This window comes from Oncorhynchus keta, chromosome 12 (assembly GCF_023373465.1).
Source record: "Oncorhynchus keta strain PuntledgeMale-10-30-2019 chromosome 12, Oket_V2, whole genome shotgun sequence".
NCBI lineage: Eukaryota > Metazoa > Chordata > Actinopteri > Salmoniformes > Salmonidae > Oncorhynchus > Oncorhynchus keta.
Window position 1 is genome coordinate 40,863,460 of NC_068432.1, and position 13,203 is coordinate 40,876,662.

The following is a 13,203-nucleotide window of genomic DNA, read 5'->3' on the forward strand; positions in this document are numbered from 1 at the left end:
AGACACATCAATGGCTCTGAATGAACTTTATTTGACTCTTTGCAAACTGGAATCCATTTATCCGGAGGCTGCATTCATTGTAGCTGGGGATTTTAACAAGGCTAATCTGAAAACAAGACTCCCTAAATTTTATCAGCATATTGATTGCGCAACCAGGGCTGGAAAAACCTTGGATCACTGCTACTCTAACTTCCGTGACGCATATAAGGCCCTGCCCCGCCCTCCTTTCGGAAAAGCTGACCACGACTCCATTTTTGTTGATCCCTGCCTACAGACAGAAACTAAAACAAGAAACTCCTGAGCTGAGGTCTGTTCAACGCTGGTCCGACCAATCTGATTCCACACTCCAAGACTGCTTCCATCACGTGGACTGGGATATGTTTCGTATTGCGTCAGACAACAACATTGACGAATACGCTGATTCGGTGAGCGAGTTCATTAGAACGTGCGTTGAAGATGTCGTTCCATGTGTTAACATTGCCAAAGCAAGTGAGGTAGACAAAATACAAAGTGAATATATAAAGTGAAAAACAACAAAAATTAACAGTAAACATTACACATACAGAAGTTTCAAAACAGTAAAGACATTACAAATGTCATATTATATATATATATATATACAATGTACAAATAGTTAAAGGACACAAGATAAAATAAATAAGCATAAATATGGGTTGTATTTACAATGGTGTTTGTTCTTCACTGGTTGCCCTTTTCTCGTGGCAACAGGTCACAAATCTTGCTGCTGTGATGGCACACTGTGGAATTTCACCCAGTAGATATGGGAGTTTTTCAAAATTGGATTTGTTTTCGAATTCTTTGTGGATCTGTGTAATCTGGGGGAAATATGTCTCTCTAATATGGTCATACATTGGGCAGGAGGTTAGGAAGTGCAGCTCAGTTTCCACCTCATTTTGTGGGCAGTGAGCACATAGCCTGTCTTCTCTTGAGAGCCATGTCTGCCTACGGCGGCCTTTCTCAATAGCAAGGCTATGCTCACTGAGTCTGTACATAGTCAAAGCTTTCCTTAATTTTGGGTCAGTCACAGTGGTCAGGTATTCTGCCGCTGTGTACTCTCTGTGTAGGGCCAGATAGCATTCTAGTTTGCTCTGTTTTTTTGTTAATTCTTTCCAATGTGTTAAGTAATTATCTTTTTGTTTTCTCATGATTTTGTTGGGTCTAATTGTGCTGTTGTCCTGGGGCTCTGTAGGGTGTGTTTGTGTTTGTGAACAGAGACCTAGGACCAGCTTGCTTAGGGGACTCTTCTCCAGGTTCATCTCTCTGTAGGTGATGGCTTTGTTATGGAAGGTTTGTGAATCACTTCCTTTTAGGTGGTTGTAGAATTTAACGGCTCTTTTCTGGATTTTGATAATTAGTGGGTATCGGCCTAATTCTGCTCTGCATGCATTATTTGGTGTTTTACGTTGTACACGGAGGATATTTTTGCAGAATTCTGCGTGCAGAGTCTCAATTTGATGTTTGTCCCATTTTGTGAAGTCTTGGTTGGTGAGCGGACCCCAGACCTCACAACCATAAAGGGCAATGGGCTTTATGACTGATTCAAGTATTTTTAGCCAAATCCTAATTGGTATGTTGAAATGTATGTTTTTTTTGATGGCATAGAATGCCCTTCTTGCCTTGTCTCTCAGATCGTTCACAGCTTTGTGGAAGTTACCTGTGGCGCTGATGTTTAGGCCAAGGTATGTATAGTTTTTTGTGTGCTCTAGGGCAACAGTGTCTAGATGGAATTTGTATTTGTGGTCCTGGTGACTGGACCTTTTTTGGAACACCATTATTTTGGTTTTACTGAGATTTACTGTCAGGGCCCAGGTCTGACAGAATCTGTGCATAAGATCTAGGTGCTGCTGTAGGCCCTCCTTGGATGGTGACAGAAGCACCAGATCATCAGCAAACAGCAGACATTTGACTTCGGATTCTAGCAGGGGGAGGCCGGGTGCTGCAGACTTTTCTAGTGCCCGCGCCAATTCGTTGATATATATGTTGAAGAGGGTGGGGCTTAAGCTGCATCCCTGTCTAACCCCACGACCCTGTGTGAAGAAATGTGTGTGTTTTTTGCCAATTTTAACCGCACACTTGTTGTTGGTGTACATGGATTTTATAATGTCATATGTTTTACCCCCAACACCACTTTCCATCAGTTTGTATAGCAGACCCTCATGCCAGATTGTGTCGAAGGCTTTTTTGAAATCAACAAAGCATGAGAAGACTTTGCCTTTGTTTTGGTTTGTTTGGTTGTCAATTAGGGTGTGCAGGGTGAATACATGGTCTGTTGTACGGTAATTTGGTAAAAAGCCAATTTGACATTTGCTCAGTACATTGTTTTCATTGAGGAAATGTACGAGTCTGCTGTTAATAATAATGCAGAGGATTTTCCCAAGGTTACTGTTGACACATATTCCACGGTAGTTATTGGGGTCAAATTTGTCTCCACTTTTGTGGATTGGGGTGATCAGTCCTTGGTTCCAAATATTGGGGAAGATGCCAGAGCTAAGTATGATGAGCTTAGTATAGCCAATTGGAATTTGTTGTCTGTATATTTCATCATTTCATTGAGGATACCATCGACACCACAGGCCTTTTTGGGTTGAATGGTTTTTATTTTGTCCTGTAACTCATTCAATGTAATTGGAGAATCCAGTGGGTTCTGGTAGTCTTTAATAGTTGATTCTAAGATCTGTATTTGATCATGTATATGTTTTTGCTCTTTATTCTTTGTTATAGAACCAAAAAGATTGGAGAAGTGGTTTATGTGGTGGTTTATGACATCCGATCCTCGTTTGCTAAGTCAAACGACACCGCTGGTTCTGCTCACACTGCCCTACCCTATGCTCTGACCTCTTTCTCCCCTCTCTCTCCAGATGAAATCTCGCGTCTTGTGACGGCCGGCCGCCCAACAACCTGCCCGCTTGACCCTATCCCCTCCTCTCTTCTCCAGACCATTTCCGGAGACCTTCTCCCTTACCTCACCTCGCTCATCAACTCATCCCTGACCGCTGGCTACGTCCCTCCCGTCTTCAAGAGAGCGAGAGTTGCACCCCTTCTGAAAAAACCTACACTCGATCCCTCCGATGTCAACAACTACAGACCAGTATCCCTTCTCTCTTTTCTCTCCAAAACTCTTGAGCGTGCCGTCCTTGGCCAGCTCTACCGCTATCTCTCTCAGAATGACCTTCTTGATCCAAATCAGTCAGGTTTCAAGACTAGTCATTCAACTGAGACTGCTCTTCTCTGTATCACGGAGGCGCTCCGCACTGCTAAAGCTAACTCTCTCTCCTCTGCTCTCATCCTTCTAGACCTATCGGCTGCCTTCGATACTGTGAACCATCAGATCCTCCTCTCCACCCTCTCCGAGTTGGGCATCTCCGGCGCGGCCCACGCTTGGATTGCGTCCTACCTGACAGGTCGCTCCTACCAGGTGGCGTGGCGAGAATCTGTCTCCTCACCACGCGCTCTCACCACTGGTGTCCCCCAGGGCTCTGTTCTAGGCCCTCTCTTATTCTCGCTATACACCAAGTCACTTGGCTCTGTCATAACCTCACATGGTCTCTCCTATCATTGCTATGCAGACGACACACAATTAATCTTCTCCTTTCCCCCTTCTGATGACCAGGTGGCGAATCGCATCTCTGCATGTCTGGCAGACATATCAGTGTGGATGACGGATCACCACCTCAAGCTGAACCTCAGCAAGACGGAGCTCCTCTTCCTCCCGGGGAAGGACTGCCCGTTCCATGATCTCGCCATCACGGTTGACAACTCCATTGTGTCCTCCTCCCAGAGCGCTAAGAACCTTGGCGTGATCCTGGACAACACCCTGACGTTCTCAACTAACATCAAGGCGGTGTCCCGTTCCTGTAGGTTCATGCTCTACAACATCCGCAGAGTACGACCCTGCCTCACACAGGAAGCGGCGCAGGTCCTAATCCAGGCACTTGTCATCTCCCGTCTTGATTACTGCAACTCGCTGTTGGCTGGGCTCCCTGCCTGTGCCATTAAACCCCTACAACTCATCCAGAACGCCGCAGCCCGTCTGGTGTTCAACCTTCCCAAGTTCTCTCACGTCACCCCGCTCCTCCGCTCTCTCCACTGGCTTCCAGTTGAAGCTCGCATCCGCTACAAGACCATGGTGCTCGCCTACGGAGCTGTGAGGGGAACGGCACCTCAGTACCTCCAGGCTCTGATCAGGCCCTACACCCAAACAAGGGCACTGCGTTCATCCACCTCTGGCCTGCTCGCCTCCCTACCACTGAGGAAGTACAGTTCCCGCTCAGCCCAGTCAAAACTGTTCGCTGCTCTGGCCCCCAATGGTGGAACAAACTCCCTCACGACGCCAGGACAGCGGAGTCAATCACCACCTTCCGGAGACACCTGAAACCCCACCTCTTCAAGGAATACCTTGGATAGGGTAAGTAAGGGTAAGTAATCCTTCTCACCCCCTTCTCCCCCAACAAGATTTAGATGCAAGTGGCTGTTCCACTGGTTGTCATAAGGTGTATGCACCAATTTGTAAGTCGCTCTGGATAAGAGCGTCTGCTAAATGACTTAAATGTAAATGTAAATGTTTACCCATACATCTCCATTTTGGATAGATAATTCTTCGTGTTGTTGTTTGTTTAGTATTTTCCAATTTTCCCAGAAGTGGTTAGAGTCTATGGATTCTTCAATTGCATTGAGCTGATTTCTGACATGCTGTTCCTTCTTTTTCCGTAGTGTATTTCTGTATTGTTTTAGTGATTCACCATAGTGAAGGCGTAGACTCAGGTTTTCCGGGTCTCTATGTTTTTGATTGGACAGGTTTCTCAATTTCTTTCTTAGATTTTTGCATTCTTCATCAAACCATTTGTCATTATTGTTAATTTTCTTCGGTTTTCTATTTGAGATTTTTAGATTTGATAGGGAAGCTTAGAGGTCAAATATACTGTTAAGATTTTCTACTGCCAAGTTTACACCTTCACTATTACAGTGGAACGTTTTACCCAGGAAATTGTCTAAAAGGGATTGAATTTGTTGTTGCCTAATTGTTTTTTGGTAGGTTTCCAAACTGCATTCCTTCCATCTATAGCATGTCTTAATGTTACTCAGTTCCTTTGGCTTTGATGCCTCGTGGTTGAGTATTGCTCTGTTTAAGTAGACTGTGATTTTGCTGTGGTCTGATAGGGGTGTCAGTGGGCTGACTGTGAACGCTTTGAGAGATTCTGGGTTGAGGTCAGTGATAAAGTAGTCTACAGTACTACTGCCAAGAGATGAGCTATAGGTGTACCTACCATAGGAGTCCCCTCGAAGCCTACCATTGACTATGTACATACCCAGCGTGCGACAGAGCTGCAGGAGTTGTGACCCGTTTTTGTTGGTTATGTTGTCATAGTTGTGCCTAGGGGGGAATATGTGGGAGGGGATGCTGTCACCTCCAGGTAGATGTTTGTCCCCCTGTGTGCTGAGGGTGTCAGGTTCTTGTCCGGTTCTGGCATTTAGGTCGCCACAGATTAGTACATGTCCCTGGGCCTGGAAATGATTGATTTCGCCCTCCAGGATGGAGAAGCTGTCTTCATTAAAATATGGGGATTCTAGTGGGGGGATATAGGTAGCACACAGGAGGACATTTTTCTCTGTTAGGATCATTTCCTTTTGAATTTCTAGCCAAATGTAGAATGTTCCTGTTTTGATTAATTTAATGGAGTGAGTTAGGTCTGCTCTATACCAAATTAGCATACCCCCTGAGTCCCTCCCCTGTTTCACACCTGGTAGTTTGGTGGATGGGACTACAAGCTCTCTGTAACCTAGAGGGCAACCAGTGGGTCCGTCTCCTCTATACCAGGTTTCTTGCAGGATGACAATGTCTGTATTACCGATTTCTTTGGTGAAGTCCGGGTTTTTGCTCTTTAGGCCAAAGGCAGATAACCTCAGGCCTTGGATATTCCAGGATAATATAGTGAAGGCTTTTTGTTCCATAGAGTGTCCAATGTTGTTGGTCGTGGTTTGGCCTCAGGCCAGTAAGTGTGAGCAGAGCCTGCTGAGCATCTGGTACATGCCATTGGCTTGGGCGAGTGTGAGAGTGGGGGTTGGGACTGTTTGCCCGCTCACTACCTGGGCGTATGTGTGGCTTCCATGTTGAGGCCCTCTTTGCGGGGGTGGGGTGCATGGGGTGGGCAGGAGTGGCATAGGTCTGATCTGAGGGGGCCTAAATGGGGTGTGGGCATGGTTGACGTGGGGGGGTGTTGATTGGTTGGGGTGGGGGTGTGGATGTGTCTGGGTGTACTGTGGTCTGGATGTAATTCCTCTTGGCGTGGGTCCTCTATGTGTAGGTCCAGGGGGGTGTCCTGCAGATCTGGGGATACGTTTGAGCGCGATGTCCTTTAGAGTCCTGGCAAAGGTGGGCACTGCTGCCTTGTAGAGGTGGACCTGGTCATAGAGGCTGTTCAAGTCCAGGGTGGAGTGGTGGGCCAGGAAAACATTTGGTTTTGAGGCACAGTCACGGGAAATACTTGTGTTTACCCGCTGTATTGTGGCAGGGTGGAAGTCTTTTCGTGGTAGCAGGGTGGAGATAACCACTTGTGCGTTGGGGAAAGTAGAAGAAGCCTTTTCAATCACTCCCTTCAGTGCTGTGGCCACCCTTTCCTGCTGTGCTCTCAGGTCGTTTGTGCCTGTGTGTATTATTATGTGGCTGGGTGAACCTAGTTGGTCCTCAGACAGAAGGTCGAGGGCACGCTGGGTGTTTGGACACCAGAGTTTAGACACACTATGTTTGGGAAAAATGTTTTTTTCTTCTATATATTTCCCATTTGAGTCCATAAGTAGTACAATCTGTGTCTTGTGTTTGTCCTCAGTGGGTGTGAGGGGGTTGTCAGAAGGGCTATCAGGGTGGCTGACAGGGGGGGTGCTCAGAGGGGGTGAGAGCCGCTGGGCTTATGGTTCTTCATTTGTCTGTTCTGCTGTGATGTCGACTCTATGGTCAGGGTCTGGTGTGGACTGTTCTGCTGTGGTGTCAAAACTTTTGTCAGGTGCTGAGGTGGGCTGTTCTGCTGGCTTCTCTGTGGGGGTGGCCACCTCTCTAGTGGGTTGTTCTCTGTCACACGCCGTCCCCCTCAACCTCTCCTCCGTCCCCCTCACCCTCTCCTCCACCCCCCTCAACCTCTCCTCCACCAGTAGTCTGATCCTCTCCTCTAATGAATGCTCTGTTCTTCTCCTGATTCTGCTCTTTCTCCTGTTGAAGTTGTCTCACCACAGTCCAGAGTGCAGATATGTCTCTGTCCACCTCCAGCTCTCCGGGTCTGGTTAAGGGGGTGTTGTTGTGCTGGACTGTTGTCTGGGTCTGTGCTGACTGAAGTGTAATCACCTGCTGTTCCAGCTCCACCTGTCTTACCTCCAGCTGGGTGAATTTGTCCTTCATTTCAATGAGGGAGTGGTAGTCTGTGCTGGGAGGTTGACTCTCCGCTGGGGGTTGCTCGTCTGTAGTGTTACATAATGAAGAGGTCTGGTTTGACAGGCTCGGGGTGGGGATATCTTTATCAAGGGAGAGCTTCTCCTGTTGGGCTAATTCTTTGATTAGGTGAAAGTCCAGCTGAAACTGTTTGGGGTTACTCTGTACCATTACTGTTCCGGACTTATAGATATTTATATTACTTGACTCAGAGTCCTCGTTATCAAGTATTCTGAGTTTCCACCCCTCTTTAACCCCCGCTCTCTTAACAGAGGGGTAGCGTGCTAATATAGCACTGTGCCATGCCAGGGGATGGTTTGTGTGGAAGATAAGGTTGCTGATGTTCCCATTTTTGTAATAGTCAGCAAAAAGTGTCTCTTGATTTTCCATAAGGAGCTTCATTTTGTAATCTTTTCTTGTCTTATCATTCTTTACATGCAAAGAGTACTGTATTTTAATTACCTCTGAACAGCGGGAGGGAGCTTCTAAGGCCTCTCCATTTGGTTGGGGTAGACTGTGTGACTCTCCTGCCATTGTTGGGCTAATGGGCTTTGACACCTCTCACTTGACACGTCAGTTCTAGTTGAAGCTGTATCAATCAGGCTTAGCAGAATTATGTTAGAATTCAGTCCTTATAAAGTAATGTTGTGTATTTTTCTTCTTGGCTTTTGGAAATAAGATATAGTTTCAGACTAAACATTACTCACTCAGTTCCAGGTTGGATGGTGTTTTCAGGTTTCTGTTGTTTTCCAGAGAATTTGCTGTATAGAGTAAAAATCCTTGGTAGTTGTGAACCTTCCAGGTGATTCTGTAATTCCGTCCAAAATCAGGTTGTAGGTTTTAAGTTTTGATTTGAAGTAGGGGTTATGTCGTAGAGGGTAGAATCCAGTATGTGTTCCAAACAAAAAAATTGAAGTTTATCTAACTCTTAATCTATCTTTTTTTAAAGAAAATGCTGAAAAATGCAGGAGCTGATCTGATCTGATCCTGACCTCTGCGCTCTTTCACCTCTCTACTTACTGTAAGTCGCTCTGGGTAAAAGCATCTGCTAAATGTGTGCACTCACTACTTACTGTAAGTCGTTCTGGATAAGAACATCTGCTAAATATGTGCACTCACTACTTACTGTATGTCGCTCTGGGTAAGAGTATCTGCTAAATATGTGCACTCACTACTTACTGTATGTCGCTCTGGGTAAGAGCATCTGCTAAATATGTGCACTCACTACTTACTGTAAGTCGCTCTGGGTAAGAGCATCTGCTAAATATGTGCACTCATTACTTACTGTATGTCGCTCTGGGTAAGAGCATCTGCTAAATATGTGCACTCACTACTTACTGTATGTCGCTCTGGGTAAGAGTATCTGCTAAATATGTGCACTCACTACTTACTGTATGTCGCTCTGGGTAAGAGCATCTGCTAAATATGTGCACTCACTACTTACTGTAAGTCGCTCTGGGTAAGAGCATCTGCTAAATATGTGCACTCATTACTTACTGTATGTCGCTCTGGGTAAGAGCATCTGCTAAATATGTGCACTCACTACTTACTGTATGTCGCTCTGGGTAAGAGTATCTGCTAAATATGTGCACTCACTACTTACTGTATGTCGCTCTGGGTAAGAGCATCTGCTAAATATGTGCACTCACTACTTACTGTAAGTCGCTCTGGGTAAGAGCATCTGCTAAATATGTGCACTCACTACTTACTGTAAGTCGCTCTGGGTAAGAGCATCTGCTAAATATGTGCACTCACTACTTACTGTAAGTCGCTCTGGGTAAGAGCATCTGCTAAATATGTGCACTCACTACTTACTGTAAGTCGCTCTGGGTAAGAGCATCTGCTAAATATGTGCACTCACTACTTACTGTAAGTCGCTCTGGGTAAGAGCATCTGCTAAATATGGGCACTCACTACTTACTGTATGTCGCTCTGGGTAAGAGCATCTGCTAAATATGGGCACTCACTACTTACTGTATATCGCTCTGGGTAAGAGCATCTGCTAAATATGGGCACTCACTACTTACTGTATGTCGCTCTGGGTAAGAGTATCTGCTGAATATGTGCACTCACTACTTACTGTATGTCGCTCTGGGTAAGAGCATCTGCTGAATATGTGCACTCACTACTTACTGTATGTCGCTCTGGGTAAGAGTATCTGCTAAATATGTGCACTCACTACTTAACTGTATGTCGCTCTGGGTAAGAGTATCTGCTGAATATGTGCACTCACTACTTACTGTATGTCGCTCTGGGTAAGAGCATCTGCTGAATATGTGCACTCACTACTTACTGTATGTCGCTCTGGGTAAGAGTATCTGCTAAATATGTGCACTCACTACTTACTGTATGTCGCTCTGGGTAAGAACATCTGCTAAATATGTGCACTCACTACTTACTGTAAGTCGCTCTGGGTAAGAGCATCTGCTAAATATGTGCACTCACTACTTACTGTATGTCGCTCTGGGTAAGAGCATCTGCTAAATATGTGCACTCACTACTTACTGTATGTCGCTCTGGGTAAGAGCATCTGCTAAATATGTGCACTCACTACTTACTGTATGTCGCTCTGGGTAAGAGCATCTGCTGAATATGTGCACTCACTACTTACTGTATGTCGCTCTGGGTAAGAGCATCTGCTAAATATGTGCACTCACTACTTACTGTAAGTCGCTCTGGGTAAGAGTATCTGCTAAATATGTGCACTCACTACTTACTGTATGTCGCTCTGGGTAAGAGTATCTGCTAAATATGTGCACTCACTACTTACTGTATGTCGCTCTGGGTAAGAGTATCTGCTAAATATGTGCACTCACTACTTACCGTAAGTCGCTCTGGGTAAGAGCATCTGCTAAATATGTGCACTCACTACTTACTGTAAGTCGCTCTGGGTAAGAGCATCTGCTAAATATGTGCACTCACTACTTACTGTAAGTCGTTCTGGGTAAGAGCATCTGCTAAATATGTGCACTCACTACTTACTGTATGTCGCTCTGGGTAAGAGCATCTGCTAAATATGTGCACTCACTACTTACTGTATGTCGCTCTGGGTAAGAGCATCTGCTAAATATGTGCACTCACTACTTACTGTATGTCGCTCTGGGTAAGAGCATCTGCTAAATATGTGCACTCATTACTTACTGTATGTCGCTCTGGGTAAGAGTATCTGCTAAATATGTGCACTCACTACTTACTGTATGTCGCTCTGGGTAAGAGTATCTTCTAAATATGTGCACTCACTACTTACTGTATGTCGCTCTGGGTAAGAGTATCTGCTAAATATGTGCACTCACTACTTACTGTATGTCGCTCTGGGTAAGAGCATCTGCTAAATATGTGCACTCACTACTTACTGTATGTCGCTCTGGGTAAGAGTATCTGCTAAATATGTGCACTCACTACTTACTGTATGTCGCTCTGGGTAAGAGTATCTGCTAAATATGTGCACTCACTACTTACTGTATGTCGCTCTGGGTAAGAGTATCTGCTAAATATGTGCACTCACTACTTACTGTATGTCGCTCTGGGTAAGAGTATCTGCTAAATATGTGCACTCACTACTTACTGTATGTCGCTCTGGGTAAGAGTATCTGCTGAATATGTGCACTCACTACTTACTGTATGTCGCTCTGGGTAAGAGTATCTGCTAAATATGTGCACTCACTACTTACTGTATGTCGCTCTGGGTAAGAGTATCTGCTAAATATGTGCACTCACTACTTACTGTATGTCGCTCTGGGTAAGAGTATCTGCTAAATATGTGCACTCACTACTTACTGTATGTCGCTCTGGGTAAGAGCATCTGCTAAATATGTGCACTCACTACTTACTGTAAGTCGCTCTGGGTAAGAGCATCTGCTAAATATGTGCACTCACTACTTACTGTAAGTCGTTCTGGGTAAGAGCATCTGCTGAATATGTGCACTCACTACTTACTGTAAGTCGCTCTGGGTAAGAGCATCTGCTGAATATGTGCACTCACTACTTACTGTAAGTCGCTCTGGGTAAGAGCATCTGCTGAATATGTGCACTCACTACTTACTGTATGTCGCTCTGGGTAAGAGCATCTGCTGAATATGTGCACTCACTACTTACTGTAAGTCGCTCTGGGTAAGAGCATCTGCTGAATATGTGCACTCACTACTTACTGTATGTCGCTCTGGGTAAGAGCATCTGCTGAATATGTGCACTCACTACTTACTGTAAGTCGCTCTGGGTAAGGGCATCTGCTAAATATGTGCACTCACTACTTACTGTAAGTCGTTCTGGGTAAGAGCATCTGCTGAATATGTGCACTCACTACTTACTGTATGTCGCTCTGGGTAAGAGCATCTGCTGAATATGTGCACTCACTACTTACTGTAAGTCGCTCTGGGTAAGAGCATCTGCTAAATATGTGCACTCACTACTTACTGTAAGTCGTTCTGGGTAAGAGCATCTGCTGAATATGTGCACTCACTACTTACTGTATGTCGCTCTGGGTAAGAGCATCTGCTGAATATGTGCACTCACTACTTACTGTAAGTCGCTCTGGGTAAGAGCATCTGCTAAATATGTGCACTCACTACTTACTGTAAGTCGTTCTGGGTAAGAGCATCTGCTGAATATGTGCACTCACGACTTACTGTATGTCGCTCTGGGTAAGAGCATCTGCTAAATATGTGCACTCACTACTTACTGTATGTCGCTCTGGGTAAGAGCATCTGCTGAATATGTGCACTCACTACTTACTGTAAGTCGCTCTGGGTAAGAGCATCTGCTGAATATGTGCACTCACTACTTACTGTATGTCGCTCTGGGTAAGAGCATCTGCTGAATATGTGCACTCACTACTTACTGTAAGTCGCTCTGGGTAAGAGCATCTGCTAAATATGTGCACTCACTACTTACTGTAAGTCGTTCTGGGTAAGAGCATCTGCTGAATATGTGCACTCACTACTTACTGTAAGTCGCTCTGGGTAAGAGCATCTGCTAAATATGTGCACTCACTACTTACTGTAAGTCGTTCTGGGTAAGAGCATCTGCTGAATATGTGCACTCATTACTTACTGTAAGTCGCTCTGGGTAAGAGCATCTGCTGAATATGTGCACTCATTACTTACTGTATGTCGCTCTGGGTAAGAGCATCTGCTAAATATGTGCACTCATTACTTACTGTAAGTCGCTCTGGGTAAGAGCATCTGCTGAATATGTGCACTCATTACTTACTGTATGTCGCTCTGGGTAAGAGCATCTGCTAAATATGTGCACTCACTACTTACTGTATGTCGCTCTGGGTAAGAGCATCTGCTGAATATGTGCACTCACTACTTACTGTAAGTCGCTCTGGGTAAGAGCATCTGCTGAATATGTGCACTCATTACTTACTGTAAGTCGCTCTGGGTAAGAGCATCTGCTGAATATGTGCACTCATTACTTACTGTATGTCGCTCTGGGTAAGAGCATCTGCTGAATATGTGCACTCATTACTTACTGTATGTCGCTCTGGGTAAGAGCATCTGCTGAATATGTGCACTCATTACTTACTGTATGTCGCTCTGGGTAAGAGCATCTGCTGAATATGTGCACTCACTACTTACTGTATGTCGCTCTGGGTAAGAGCATCTGCTGAATATGTGCACTCACTACTTACTGTATGTCGCTCTGGGTAAGAGCATCTGCTGAATATGTGCACTCATTACTTACTGTAAGTCGCTCTGGGTAAGAGCATCTGCTGAATATGTGCACTCATTACTTACTGTATGTCGCTCTGGGTAAGAGCATCT